This window comes from Globicephala melas, chromosome 8, assembly GCF_963455315.2.
Source record: "Globicephala melas chromosome 8, mGloMel1.2, whole genome shotgun sequence".
NCBI lineage: Eukaryota > Metazoa > Chordata > Mammalia > Artiodactyla > Delphinidae > Globicephala > Globicephala melas.
In genome coordinates, this window is record NC_083321.1 from 89,329,122 (window position 1) to 89,344,767 (window position 15,646).

The 15,646-nt window shown below is 49.6% G+C and overlaps 1 protein-coding gene across 2 annotated transcripts in view; it reads right to left on the bottom strand.

The window, feature by feature from the left end:
* The window catches only part of DRD2 (dopamine receptor D2), a 66,657-nt gene extending 52,936 nt beyond the window's left edge, over nt 1-13,721 (bottom strand). For both annotated transcript variants that reach the window (XM_060304485.1, XM_030837297.2), the window contains exon 1: nt 13,600-13,721. The gene's annotated coding sequence lies outside the window, so the exon portion shown is untranslated. The remainder of the gene's footprint in view (nt 1-13,599) is intronic.
* Between the last annotated feature and the right edge of the window lie 1,925 nt (nt 13,722-15,646).

The following is a 15,646-nucleotide window of genomic DNA, read 5'->3' on the forward strand; positions in this document are numbered from 1 at the left end:
AGATAAGCAAGCAGCTGTTCCAAGAACAGGTGTCTAGAAGAGAAATGGTCCTGCCCCGAAAGAGGCAAAGGATGTCTCTAGAGACAAGGAAACAGGGTGGCAGGAAGTTCCCTGTGGTGGGTTGAACAGTGTCCCCCAAATTCACATCCACCCAGAACCACAGAATCTGACCTTATTTGGAAATAGGGTCTTGCAAAGGTAATTAGTAAAGGATCTAGATAGGATCCTATGGGATTAGGGTGGGTCCTAAGTCCAATAGCTGGTATCCTTGTAAGAGAAGAGGAGACAGGCCTTCCCTGGTGGTGCAGTGGTTAAGAATCCACCTGCCAATGCAGGGGACACGGGTTCGAGCCCTGGTCCAGGAAGATCCCACATGCTGCGGAGCAACTGAGCCCGTGCACCACAACTACTGAGCCTGCGCTCTAGAGCCCACGTGCCACAACTACTGAAGCCCGCGAGCCACAACTACTGAAGCCTGCGTGCCTAGAGCCTGTGCTCCACAACAAGAGAAGCCACCGCAGTGAGAAACCAGCACCAGCAACAGAGAGTAACCCCCGCTCGCCGCAACTAGAGGAAGCCCGTGCATAGCAACGAAGACCCAATGCAGTCAAAAATAAATAAGTAAATAAATTTATTAAAAAAGAGAGAGAGAGAAGAGGAGACGACACAGGGAGACAAAGACGATGCGGAGATGGAGGCAGAGACTGGAGTTATGCTACCACAAGTCAAGGAAGCCAGGAGCCCTGAGAAGCTGAAAGAGTCAAGGATAGAGCTTAGAGTCTTCAGAGGGAGCACAGCCCTGCCGGCACCTTGATTTCAGGCTTCTTGATGCCCCAGGGCTCAGGGAACTCACACAGGTTTGCAGCCATCCTTCTCCGTGTGCTTTTCTTATCACATTTGGGAGCCAAGCAAAAGTGCTTAGAAAAGAAGGCTGTGGACGTTTGGTTTCTCTGGGCTGGTTGCCGGGTTTTATCTAGTCCCTTCAGAGTGCTGGAACCCAGTTCCTTTAGGATGTGATATATCAGCTTTTGAGCAAATCTCAGCCTGCTCTGCAAGAGAACGGTATTCATTCCTTCATTTATACAATAATTATTTACTGACAGCCTACTAACCGCCAAGTGTGTGCTAAGCGTAGGGCACAGAGCTCCCCCTTCTCCTGTCCCCTCCTTGCTGCCCAGCACTAAGATCTGACTGATGCCAAAGGAGTAATCAGTGCACCGTATTATGCTATTGTGAATGACAATAACATAGCATTCAAAGGGCTTTTGCATGTCATCTGATATACTGAGGGAGCACCGACTTGCCTACAGTCTGTTTCTTTGGGAGAAAACGGGAACATTAATAGCCATTAATGCAGCCCCATCACTCAAAACTGTAAGTCCCTCAAAATATATGTTTCAACTTGGTCCTACTTCATTTCACTTTTCCAGGCAATTAGAGTAGAGCTGAGTAATAAGTGTCATCAACTCAGAAATTCTGGACCTAAGAATAGGAAGACAGGACAAGGGGATAAGTTTTGGAGCTGGTTACATTGAGGAAACTTTTGATGCAGCTACCTGAGGCCAAGCCATGTGGCAAACACCATCTCTGGCTGCCAGGCACAGTGGGCTCGGTGTGGTGGGGAGCGGGCTGGGTCACTGGCAGGCCAGGGATCCGGGTTTGGTCTGCTGCTGCGCAGCCGTGAGACTCTAGACGCATCCTTTACCTCTCTGGGCACAATTGTCTCATCCATGCATGAAGAATTAGTCCAGGTCCCTGAGGCTCTTTACAACCTTGGCATGCTGGGAGCTCTCTAGTCTAAATCTCTGGAGGAACTTTCTAGCCTGCCTTAAGAATATGGGGGCGTTCAAAGATGAGCAGAAGACAGCATGTCCTCCTATCTCATTATTGTAGGTATGTGGGGTGCGGGGGGATTTCCCTGATCACAGTCTCGTCATATGCAGTGCAGTGAGCTGGTACCTAAGCCTGGAGAGGTAAGGACTGCATTTTTGCCTTCAAGGAATTTATCATCTAGTGGAGAAAGAGACCAGTAAACAGGCAAGTACAGCACAGTATGATAAATCTTACACTTCATGCTATGGAAATAATAAAGAAGGGGTTCCTAGCCCAGGCTGGTGGGACAGTGTAGGGGGAAAATCACTGAAGTCTGCCTGGAAGAGGTGATACCTGTGCTCAGTTTTAAAGACTGACTAGAAGTAACCCTTTCAGGTCAAGGGCTGGAGCATTCAGTCAAAGAAAACAACACACTCAAAGGCTGGATGTGGTACAGTGAGCGCAGAGGGACAACAAATGTCCACAGATACATTTTCTTTCCTCTTTCTTGTAATCTCCACCCTGTTCACCTCTCTCGTTTACAGCTTTATACCCACCTGCCTCCCTCTTTTCTCTTTCCTTCTCCTCTTTCTCTTCCCTTCTCTGCAGATAAAGAGAGGAATGTAATCTAATGAGTTCATGAGCTAATGAGGGAGCAGAGCAGAAATCCAGTGTGCTGAGGCCTGGAAAGGTGTGTGCTGGGTCACAGCAGGGGCTCCTCCCCTCCCAGCCTCAACGGAGGGCACCACTTCTCTGCAGCTCTTCCCTATGACTCATGGCTGCCTCCTCCACCCTCCATCCAAGGTACATCCAACGCCTCCAAGACCCCTCCATCCCTGTGTGTCAGTGTCACCCATAGATTCCTGGTCACTTCTACTTCACTGAAGACTCTGGCACCTAGCTCACTATCTTCCACTCCAGCCCACATCCTGCCATTGACTGGGTGGAATCAGCTTCAAACACCTTGGCCTCTCAGCTCCTTGACACTCTTGTCTCCAAGTACACACTCCACTTCAATTCACCTGTTCGCACGATTTCATCCTGAACCGTGTCATCACCCAGGACTGCTCCTCTCTGACGTCAGAAATTTGGTTCTCTCCCTCTGTGATCACAATTGCCTCTGCATCCCAGTTCAATGGCTCAATTACTCCAAGTATAGCAGGTCTCTGACCTCATCCACACCGTCAGTCCACTGATTCTATCAGTAATTCCCCCTTAATATCCACAGCCTGTCTTCACTTTCCTTGTGAAGAAAGGAAAGTGAAGATTGGATCAGATTTCTGGCCCAACATTCAGACACTTTCACCAATATCCTTCATTCCCTTGCCTCACTGTCCTTAAATCACCCTTGGCTTCTCCTTTCCCTTCATCCTCCTTGGTCCATCAATCACAAGTTCTGCTGAATTTTAAATAATTTTTCAAATCACCCATGTCTTTCCATCTCCACTGCCCACCAGTCTCCAGCATGACTGTCCCAGACAATTGGAAACCCTTCTCGCTGTTCTGCTTCCAACCTCCTTTTCTGTCATCAGGTCTCCCACTGGGCAGCCTTTGTGATTTTTTTTTTAACACAGATGAAATCAATTGAGTTATTCTGCTGCCTAAAACCCAATGCTTCAGAATGACTTCTTGTTGCCCTCAGGGTGGAGCCCAATCTCCTTCCAAAGGCCTCAGGGTTCATAGTCTGGCCCCGGCCTATGCCTCTAGCCTCACCTTAGACCATCCCCAGCTCAAACTCCACTCTTCAGCCCTTAGTTTCTTTGAGTTCTTTGAATTCTCCATGCTCCAACCTGAGGTTGGTGACAGCAGGGCGTGGCAGAAGGGGCCCCGGGGCAACAGTGAATTCTAGTCCTGTTCTGCCACGCTCCCTTGCTGTGTGACAGTGGCTCCTTCCAAGAAGAACTCTGTGAGTCAAATCCCACATTGTCTAATTTCCTCATCTGCAGTGACGTTCTTCTTCCCTCCAGAAGAGAGAAGATAAAATTTGGAGATTGGGAAGGATCCTGTGGACATTTCAATGCTTCCTAATAATTATGATAAGAATAATGATAGTGAATGTTTACTAAGAGTTTACTATGTGTCAGGTACTAGGCTAAGTACTTCATATGCATGATTCATTCATGTCCTATAAAACCTTATGAAGCGAGTGCCATGGTCATCCCTATTCTGTGGAGGAAAAACTCTGAATCTCAAAGGTAGTGATTTGATTGAAGTCACATAGCTGGTTTCTGGCAGAACACAGCTCTGAAGCTGCATCAATCTGGCTTCCAACTTCATCGTCTGAATCACTTCATTATACTGAACAGTTAGATGGGCAGGGCGTGGGTATCCCATTTTTTTTATAAGTGATTTTAGGAAAAATAGGTTCAGACAGTTATTGCTTTTGAAGGGTCTCAGGTAAATGATGATTATCTGTACTTTTTAAACTAAGGCTCAGTCCAGTTCCCCAAACTCTAAATTCCGGTTTCAAAACTAACTACCCGGAATTCCCTGGCAGTCCAGTGGTTAGGACTTGGCGCCTTCACTGCTGTGGCCCAGGTTCAAGCCCTGGTCGGGGAACTAAGATCCCACAAGCCATGTGACGTGGCCAAAAAAAACACAAAAAACTAACTACCTAGAGCTGCAAAGACCACCCCCAACAACCGTTCGATCCTGTTTGTCTTCACTTAACCTCTCTGAGCCTCAGTGGCCACATCTGCAAAATGGGGTTACAATAACTACTTCAATGGCTTGTTGTAAGGATCAATAGGAATAGTGTATGTGAAAGTGAGTTACAAATGAAAGAGATTGCTATTGTCTCATGGGTTTTGAAAATTAAAAGGGAGTTCCAAATGCAGAGCATTATTACTATTTCTCCTTAAAGAATAAGACAATTACTTAAAATGCTTAAAAATGCACGCAGACTGTAGGATCCCCCTGCCTTGAATGCTCTTCCTTCTGATATATACATAGCTCACTCTCCCACATCCTTTAAGTCTTTGCTCAAATGTCATTTTCTCAGTGACATCCATCCTGATCACCTATTTAATGATGCAACCTTTCCTTTCCTTCTACTCTCCAGCTCTCCACATCACCTAACCCTAATCGATTTTGTCTTTTTCCAAGTACTTATTGCCTTCCAACATACGACTTTACTTTTTATACTTATTGTTTACCATTTTTCTCCCACCAGAATGTAAGTTTCAGAAGGGCAGGGATCTTTGTTTTGTTCATTGATGTATTTGTAACCAAGATGAGTGCCTAGTACACAGTAAGTGCTCAATAATTTTTGTTCAATGAAAGAATAAAAAGTGAAATGCATGTTGAATGGCTGCCACACCAGAAGACATTCAGGCAAGACTGAGTACAGGAAGGCAGAATAAAGAAATCAACAGCCTGGTCTGGAAAGATGATGGCAGAGGTTCATGAACATAACGTGTGAAACATGAGTTTTTTCGAATCCCAGAATAACAAAACCAGAGAGCACCCCTTAAAATTCACAGGGGCAGTTTTAGTCCAGTAAGAGGAATTCATCTTTATTCATGAATAGTGAAGAGACTCCATGTTATTGTAGAAGAAAAGTATGAATAATTTCAGAGTGTGTATTAGTTTTCTACTATGTATAATAAATTACTTAAAATCCTACGAAAAATGTGTTATCTTACAGCTTCTGTGGGTCAGTAGTTCAGGCAGCTCAGCTGGGTGGCTGTAGCTCAGGGTCTCTTAAAAGGTTGCAGTTAAGACCTTGGCAGTGGCCATGGTCATCGAAGGCTTGTCTGGGGAGGAAAGATCTGCTTCCAAGATGGTTCATCCACGTGGCTGTTGGAAGGAAGCCTCAGTTTCTTGCCATGCAGACCTTTCCATAGGGCTGCTTATGTGTCCTGATGACGTGGCAGCCGACTTCCCCCAGAATAAGTGATCCAAAAAAGAGCAAGGTGAAAGTCATGATATCTTTTATGATCTATCCTCAGAAGTCACAATCTGTCACTTACGCATTATTCTATTGGTACCCAGGTCTTCCCTATTTAACGTAGGAGAAGATTACACAAGAACATGAAAAGCAGGAGGTGGGGAGTATTGAGGGCCATCTTGGAGGCTGGTTACCACAGAACGAAACGCAGGAAGAATCTAGAATGTGTGGCAGTAGCATGGGTCTATGGAGAGCAGTGATCACCTCCCACCACCCCGTCGGCTCACCAGAGAGGACTGGCCAAAGGGAAGACTTTGGGCCATGAGTCATCCAGAGCAGGTCAGCCTACACATTGCTCAAGGTAAGGTGTGTATGGAAACATGGATCCGTTTCCGGGGGCCTGACTTCTTCCGCTGGGGACCCTGGACGCTGGTTTCCGGTTGCCAATACATTTCTCTTGTTGGCCCTGCCGTTAATGAGGGAAAGAGCAGGGGGAGCTCAGAGTCCAAGAAGGGAGTGACCACATGACCTGAGGAAGATGATCAGGGAACAGGATACCAGCATGCCCTCAGAAATCTCCTACCATTGCTAAACGGTAAGTCTTTTTAATTGGCCAGAAGGAGCTGTGTCAATTAGGAAAGAGTCCTCCCCAAGGAAGGATTCATAAGAAAAGAAAAAGGCCAAAAAGAGGGTGTTGCTTTCATGATTGGAGAGTCTTAAGACCACAGCTGTTGTGTTCCATCCTCCTTTCTTAGGCAAGACCATACTTCATCCAAAAAATGGGTAGCATTTTCTCCTGTAATTAATGACTCCAAAAGATGGACGGTGAATTCCTGCCAGCTTCAGGGATCTTCTCAGTGTGAGGTTCTTTAGCCTTCTCAACCTGGGAAAGAAAAAGAAACGTCTCCTTGTCCTTGGACACCAGTATATTCTACTTATTTTTCATTTTTCATAAAAAGTGGTCTGTGCCGGAGTGCACTGCACCGTGTAACAATGACAGTCAAGAAGGCTCCAATCATGAGAAGGCAGATGAAGGAGAAGCCAGGAAGAAAACTAAGTCTGTGCAAAGCCATCACCATGAAGACCAACGCCTCTTCCTGGCTCGTGCGTGGTAAGATGGAAGTCAGCGGAACCTAATTCAATGGGATGACAAGCAATTTGAACCCCTCTCAGGATGAGTAAGAGCTTCTGACAGGCGAGTGCCAAAGAACTGTGGTGCCCATAAATGGAGGGTGTAGGAAAGAAATGTAAGCTTGAATTCTGTGAAAGTTTTAGAAACATGCTTAATTTCAGAGATGTAAAATCAGGGACTGAATTTGTGCAAAAGGAAAACAGCTGAAAATGTTCCTGCTGAAATTTCTTTTTTTTTTTTTTTGCGGTACGCGGGCCTCTCACTGTTGTGGTCTCTCCCGTTGCGGAGCACAGGCTCTGGATGTGCAGGCTCAGCGGCCATGGCTCACGGGCCCAGCCACTCCACAGCATGTGGGATATTCCCGGACTGGGGCACAAACCCGTGTCCCCTGCATGCGCAGGCAGACTCTCAACCGCCGCGCCACCAGGGAAGCCCTGAAATTTCTTAATGATAACAATAACAGTCATTAGAGTTAACATTTATGGAGTGCTTCCTTTTGCCAGGGACTCTCAAATGTCTTACATCTAAATGTCTTAATTAATCACTACAACCCAATGAAGTCAGTATTAACATCCCCACTTACAGATGAGAAACTCAAGACGACAGAGGTTAACCAAGTTGTTTAAGGTAACAGAGCTAGTAAGTATTACAGTCAGGATTCAAACTTTGGCTGTTTTACCCCAAAGCCCACAGCCTTAACTACCATGTGATATCGTTTTCTGTTTTTTTATATTTTGACCACTTTAGTTCCCCGACCAGAAATCAAACCCGTGTCCCCTGCAGTGGAAGCTCAGAGTGTTAACCACTGGACCACCAGGGAAGTCCCATGCTATATTGTTTTTAAAGGGTTTAAAAAAAGGGATCAAATGTTGGTAAGTATCATTCATAGAATTCATGGTGAGATTCAACAAGACAGGTTAGAAGTCTTCTCGCTCATTGTAAGGCGAACACCATCATCCCACCATTTCAGTGGAGCCTACAGTGCTGCTCAATCTTAAGAATTCCAATCTAGTAGGCAGCATATAAATAATTCCTTAACTTTATTCCTGAAGAAATTGATGCTTAGGTCAAGTGCCCTGCTCAGGGCCACCTGGGCCTCTACTGCCTCTGTCCACCAGAAAAGCACTGACCTCCAAGCAAACTCTTGTGAGTTACTCCTGCATCTGTGTAGGGTCCCAGGCCATCCCACCCCCACCCCCATCTTCTGTAAAATCTAGGAGCTTAGTCTTGAAGCTGTGACAAGTTTTCATCCCGTGGTAATAAGAAAGCAACACCAAAGGCCTAAAGGTTGGAAGGAGTCTGGGTTTCACCTTTTGGACAGTTCAGTTCACCTCAAAGAGGTGTGAGCTGGGACGTGATGTCATCACTTTCAGCGTTTTCAGGAAAGCCCCGTCTTTATCAGTCCACAGCTCTTCTCCTGCCCCTCCACCTTCCTGCCTCCCCTCTGCCCCCAGTGCTAGCTGAGGTTCATTTCCGGGGCATTTCATCCAAAGACTCCCAGATCAAGGTGCAGAACTACTTCTTAGATAGTCTTAGATCTTTAAGAATCCCAAGAAGTTATTTCACCCTTTCTTCCCCCTCTGCTATCTCTTCCTTTCCTGGTATCATACGCAAAGGTCAGGTTACTTCAGTTTATCAAAGAAAATACTTTCTTAACCACATTCTCGTCCCTTATTCTATATGCCGCTTACATAGGTCAGAGAGGAGTATTGCTTTAACATCAGACGGTCTGGCTTTGAATCTCCCTATTAGCCCTGTGACCTTGTGCAAGCCACTTACCTCTCTAAGCCCACACTTCTTCCTCTGTAAAATGGGGGTAATTATAGTGCCTGTTTCATAGAGTTGTTGCAGGATAAGGAGTTGAAATAAAAAACAAAAGTCACGTGCTCAGCACAACACCCTGCACATAACAAATGCATGATAAATGGTAGCTGTTATGATGATTAAGCCAGCAATGGAGGGACTGGTGAGCAGGACCACTTGTCAAAAGCAGCCCTTCTAAGGAAGCCTGTGAGTAAGCCACTTTCCCAGACCAAAGGATCCCAGGGAATTGCTAGTGATGTTGCTGCCTGGGGTAACAGAAAGGAGAGGAGGCAATTATACAGCGTGTAACAAAAATAATTTCGTTTCTAATGCCTTTCCCCTGCTGGGTCACTTAGAATCCAAACAATAGCAACAAGGCGGGTGTGGAAATGAGAAGGGCAGGCGGGTTCTAAAGGAGCCCAATGACAAATGGATGGGCCCCAGGACTCACCTTGGCTCCCAGACTTCTACAGAGGAGTGTCCTTGGGCCTATGGCTGCCATTCTGTGCTGAACCACAGCACCCTGGAAGGGGGGACTGCCCAGGCTGGCTGCAGACGTATCGACAGGGCCCCTGGGAGCTGAGTCTGCCTGACTTCACATAAGCATCTTCTGTCTGGGAACAAGCTGAAATCACTCAGAGGACTCCAGGGAAAGCCAGGGGTCCTCCCTCCTTTCCCTCCCCATCACTGCAGACAGCAAAGAATACCCCTGTCTCTTCCTGGAAAAAGTGAAAATTCCTGCAGGTGCCGTCACATTATGACAAATTGCCCAACTGCACCAAGCTGCCTTATACATGCATATTAAACATCAACCTATTCCAAGGGCCCCCAAGAGTTTACTTTTCCTCGGCTCCCACATCCATTACACTGCCCCACACTCTTGGGTGTCCCAACGGCCTCCAGGGCTCTGAGCTTGGGACACTGCAGTGGCACAGCCTCTTCCATCCAGGGGAGGGGGGAGTCCCCAGGCCCCAGTGTGTCATCTCTGGCTCCGTCCTGTTCACTGAAGCCAGCAGGGACCTCTGCTCCTTCAGAGAAACATTCCCATGTCTCCCAGGCAGAGAAGAGGCTGCACCCTCCCAGGGACTTCCCAGCTGCCAAGGGTGTTGATTTACCCCATTTATCAGATTGAGGTGAAAGGGAGAAGAAGAGGGGAAATGTACAGACCAGAAGGGCAAGTTTCTCTCCTTTCTCTGAACCCAAACAGGAGCAAATCAAGTGGCTGAATCTTGTAGTCTTACTCCTCCACCCACATGTACTGACACTATAATCAAGCTATTTTCCAAGCCTATGAATTTAGATAATATGATTCTATTGTTAAAAAAAAGAAAGAAATCTTCAGTTACATTGGTGATGGGGACAGGTTAGAGGCAGGGGTGTATTAACACTGGATTCCAATGCTATTGCAGTAATTTAAAAGGCTGGAGAGAATATCAGTCTACCACCCAGAATTGGTAAATGAGCAACTTGCACACCCTTAGTGGCTCCATTTAGTATCTTGGGGAGCTGGAGAGCTCATACAGAATCCCAAAGCAAATGTTGGAGTCCCCCTCCCCCGCAGAGCCATAAGAGGCCCTGTGGGGGTGAGGGGAGGGAACTATGATACTGCGGGTCAACTAAGTGAGAGTCCACATATAGGGGAGGGTGCCTGCTGGGAAGCTGAACCAAGCTGCGCCCTTCCTGCTGCCTGGGGTTTCCAAGCATTTCCTAGATGCTGGATGCTCTCCTGCTAAGCAGAGCTCCTGGTAAGATAGAGAAGCTTTGGTTGCCAAGCTCAGTCCTGATGCTCTGGAACTAGAAAGCTTATACAACTCCTAAGGTTTTGGAGAACCTTAATAACAGGAGAGAGACACCATATTTCTGGACTAAAGAAAAAACTGCCATGTTTGGGGTCAGGTGCATCCAGCATGACTTCTGAGGAAGTCCTAGTAATCTAAGGATTTAAAGTCCTGGTAACTATGTCTGAGGGGAAATGGGACTGACGGGGCAGTCAGCCTGTTATTTTCAAGCCCTCAGATATTCGGTTGCTGTGACCTGTGATACACAACCTGATTCTGGGAGATGCTGGAGATATGGCTTGGGGTCCTGGCATTATAAAACCTCAACTTAGATTCTCCTCTCCCTTCCTAGGTGCTGAAATACCTTCACTGCTGGAGACTCATGAGTACTAAGCCACAAGCGAGGGAGAAATGAAGGGTGGCATGTCAGAAAATATGAGTCACTGGAAGGGGCAGGATTGGCTCAAGAAAGTCTCATCATCCTCACCCCACCCCCCACCCCCTGCCGCATATGTTCTCTGTGCTATCTTCAAGCCATGCTCCTTCCTCAACACCAAAACACGACTTTCGCTTGCAGGGAAGATGACGACTGCTCTTTCCAGACTGAGTCCACATGCCTTTCCTCTTACACAGGTTTATCCAAAGAACAGTGACCTTAGACCAGTCTAGCTTCAGCAGGTCAATCCCAGGTATATGTGAGGCCATATTTTTAATGAGATCCTGAGCTCCCTTTGTTTCCACTGGTAGGAGGAAGAACAGAGGGCTTCTCTCAAGTTCAGATTTTCTTACATCATTGCACGTTTTAGACAGAAATAATTCAACCTCGCAGGTGAAGATAGAAAACTGACTAGCCTACAAGCATCATTACTGGCCTTATTCACCCCTACAAGCTTCCCGGCTTTTACAGAGCACAAGAACCAAATCAATACGGTCAATATGTCACTGCCAGCAGGGCACGAGTGGCTACCAGCCTTGGGGAGCATGGCATGCTACTAAGCTGAACTAATCGCTCCTTGGCATTTCAGGAGCAGTTGGGTTAGCAGATCACAGCACAAGCATACTGAACGACGATAATTCCCCCAGGAGGGGAGGGGAGGAAGAACACACTGGGTTGGCCCCCAAAGGAGCCTTAGTATTTACACAGGTCGACGTAAACCATATTGGTGATTTTTAGAGAGGCTAAAACTCTGTTTTAAAAAGAAGGAAAGCCCAGGCAGATCCTCTGGGAGGGGAGATTGTGCTGCATCCTCTATTGCAGCAAAGGGATTGAATCAGGGCTATGGTCCCTCCATCAACAGTCCCACACCTGAAGAATTCAACATGCATAACTGCAGAAGGCAAGGGGGTGGATTAAAGATCTTAATCATGCTCCCCCTAGTCAAAGAAGTATGAACTTATGTGAGAGATGATTTCTTCACCCAGTGTACACATGGATCCCCAGAAATATTGTTAAAATATACATGCCTGGGCCTCAGCTTGAAACTCTCATTCAGCAGCTCTTCAGACAAGAACCAAAAATATGCATTTTAAACCAGCTTCCCCTGTGATTCAGACACAGAGGTTTCATTAAAACAGAAACCAGCCCTTACAGAAATGCTGTCCCAGACCTCTACAACGAATCAGAATCTCCCATGTTTCAGGCATCTTTCTCCCCCTGGGCTGTGCAGGGAAGACATAAGGAACTCAGAATGTTCTTCAAGAGATCAAGGCTGGAGCCACCAGTGAGGGCTGGCCCTCACTGTGTTCTCGGTCTAACTGTCTCAAATGTCTTCCCTGTCAGATGCCTGATTTCAAAGCTGGCATCAACAGCCCTCTCCCAGTCACATAAACCTGGAATCTTGAATCCTAAACAGAGAAGTCAAACGCGGGGGGCCGGGACCCAGAAAATCAGCTTTCTGATTCTCTTGCAGTTGGTCACATTCACGATGGGCTTCTCTCTCTGCCCACCCTCGTTCAATAGCAGCAACAGGGAGAAAAATGAGAAGAATGATTTCTTTTTCAAGTGGTCGTAATGCTGAAGGATGAATCAGGGGTAAGCGAGTATTTGCATCCAAAGGGGTAAGAATCACTGATCACATAGTTCCTGGAAAGGAGCAAGAATTAGCCTGGAAGGTTGGTAGCCTAGTCAAACTCCAGAAAAGGTTGGATCTGCAGAAGGAACTAGAGAGGGATCCGCAAAGTGTCTTGCATCTCACCAACCTCAGGAGCCCCTAGGACAAAAGATAGCGGGGTGCTAGGTGGGGCAACAGTGACTCACTCTCTCAGATAGCTTCCCTGTGTCTGAGAGAAAGGGCCTGTCCCAACGCAGCTGCAGTGCTGTGACTTGTGTCCACGGCGAAGCCTGTTGTGTAGACGCACATGCACCCTCTTACCTCTGCTCTTCAAGAGGAACTGCTCACAGGCTGCCCGCCGCAGGCAGGGATGGACGCGCGCTCTGTCTGGCGCTTAGAGCGGCCTCTTGTCTCTGCACACCGCCCTATTGAGGCTCTTGGTCCATTCCAGAGTAGGAGAGTCACCCTCCCCCTCTGCTGCCATCATCACCCCCATTCCCAGGTCGAGATGGGTCTGAAACCCCAGCCTCCCTCCTCGACTGAATCTCAAACGGAGAGATGGTGAAGCAGAACGTAAATCCAGGACCAAGGACAGCGGCACATTAGGCGTGGAAGAGTAGAGCCAGAATCAGCCTCTTCCCTACCCTTGGCTTCGGTCCTTAGAAACTGAAAAGTCTCGGGTCGCACAAATGCAGAGCCGCTAAGAACAACCCTTCTCCCTCCGGGGCGGCCGGAACTCCGGCCGCGCGCCTTGGGGTCCCGGGCTCGGGTGCCGGGTGGAAAGTGCTCTCCCGAGATGGGCCGGGAGCCGGCAGCCCTGCGCTCTGCTGGGAGGCTGCCCGGGCACTGCCCACCCGTGTCCGGAGCGAGGGTTCGCACCCGGCTGGCAAGAAGGATGCCAAGAGGGTGGGAGAGGGGACAGCCGCTGTGTTCCGTTCACCCCCGGGGAAGCGGCCCGACGGAGGGTCCGTGGAGAGAGCCCGACCTCAGGCTGGGAGGTCCCCTGGCAGACGGCGCCAGAGTGGCCGGACAAACTTCTGGTCCCAGACGCGCCGCCCTTTAAGCTCCCTCCTCCTCTCCCAGCGACCTTGCCTGGGCCCGGACCGCCTGTCCCTGCATACTGCCGGCGCTTACCTTCAAGCCATAGGGCGCCCAGGGGCAGAGACGGCGCCGGCTGCTCGAGGCTTCCGGCTCCCGCCGCATCCACGCGCGGCCGCCCCTCCGGCAGCCGTCCGGGGCCGCCGCTCTCCTCGGCGGGTCCCTGGCTCCCGGCCCCGCCGCGCCGCTCAGAGCCCCGGCGGGTAGCCACTTGGCCGGCTCCGGCCCGCGGGGAGCAGTGGACTGGCCGCGGCGGGGCGGGGCGGGGCGGGGGGGGGGCCGGGAGCTGGGCGGGCGAGCGGCGCAGGGACCCGGCGCGGAGGCGGCGCGGTGCGCGCGACAGTCGGCCGGCTCTGGCACCAAGGCTGGACAGCTCCGCGGCGCCTGAGCTCAGGGAGCGCAGGAGGGAGGGGGGCGGGGCCGCCTGGGCCACGGGGCGCCTCGGGCCCCGCCCCTGGGACAGGCCCCGCCCCGCCCCCTGCGCGCTTGGGTGCAAGCCTCCCGCGTCTGGGCCTGCCAGGGAGGGCCGGGGGGGTGGGAGATGCCGCCATCCCTGGTTTTGAGGCTGGTGGGAGCCGAGGCGCGAATTGAGCTGTCCCACCACACCCCCAAAGTTACACCCCGTATATGCAGGGCTGCAGTGACAGGTGTCCTCATCGCCTGAGGAGTCAGAAGACAAGGGCTGGGGGGGCTTCCCTGGTGGCGCAGTGGTTGAGAGTCTGCCTGCCGATGCAGGGGACGCGGGTTCGTGCCCCGGTCCGGGAGGAACCCACATGCCGCGGAGAGGCTGGGCCCGTGAGCCATGGCCGCTGAGCCTGCGCGTCCGGAGCCTGTGTTCCGCAACAGGAGAGGCCACAACAGTGAGAGGTCCACGTACCGCAAAAAAAAAAAAAAAGAGAGAGAAGACAAGGGCTGGGGGAGACACCTGGCATCCAGAGGGTCAGGGAAGGAGAGGTCCAGGGCCTGTCTTCAGACAGCTGGTCAAAGCTGTGCTAAGTTCTGTTGCTTAACTCTTCCAGGGGAAAGCCTGCTTGGAGTTGACCTGAGATGGAAATTCTGAAGGATGCCCGAGATTGCAGCTCACCTTTGACTCCAAAGGGAGTAGGGTGTTGGCACGGGAGGGAGGTGGTGGTGGTGAGGGCTGCTCTGCTGCTGGTCCTCTGGCCCTGGTCTTGTGCCACCTTCCTCTCACCTTTCCGCCTTCCCTTTATTTCTGCTTCTGCAATCAGAGTTGAGAATTGAGCAACAGGGATTTGAACTTTGTGGGTCCACTTATCCTGCTGTATTGTTCAACAGTAAGTTGTACAGTACTACGCTGTAGGGGGTTAGTTCAATCCATGCCTGCAGACCCGTGGATAAGGAGGGTGGACTGTAAATTATATGTGGATTTTTGAGGATTGGCACCCTTAACCCCCAAGTTGTTCAAGGGTTAACTGCAGTTACTGACTGCCCTTCTTTGCCGGGCTCTATGTCAGATTCAGGGGTCACAGAGAGGAATGAAACCAGGCTCCTGCTCTCACCGCCTGCCAATCCAGAATGGAGACCTCCAGGAAATACCCACAACATACCTGTGGCTTATACAGGTTCAGTGCAACACACAAAAAGGGAAACCTCACAGGCGCTAAGTATTGAAGAAGCAAATACCACAGTTCCCTAGGGGAAGAAGGCAGCATTCCAGGCAAGTGGCAGAGCACAGACGAAGAGTTAAAACTACACATCAGGGAGTCAGTCCATCGTGGCTGGAGTCAAGCCACTCCAGGGCTTTGGGGCTCCAGGTCCCAAAGCTTAAATTTGACTCAGCATTTCTTCCACTGACACACACAATTATCAAAAATTAGAGTTGGAAAAAATATTAGCATTCATCTAACCCACCACTCTCATCCCTCTACAAGAGGGAACTGAGGCCCAAAGAAATAGAGTTCCCTTCCAGATGCCACAGAGATCCAGTGCTGGACCAGTCCCCATCTCCTGAGGCTCAGACCAGCGCATCCCCCATCTCTGGAGGCAACTGGGGGAGGGGGAGGAGACATGAGTGGGTGTGGCGTGCTTCTTCTGCTCCTTGCCTTTGGCACTATATGTGGAT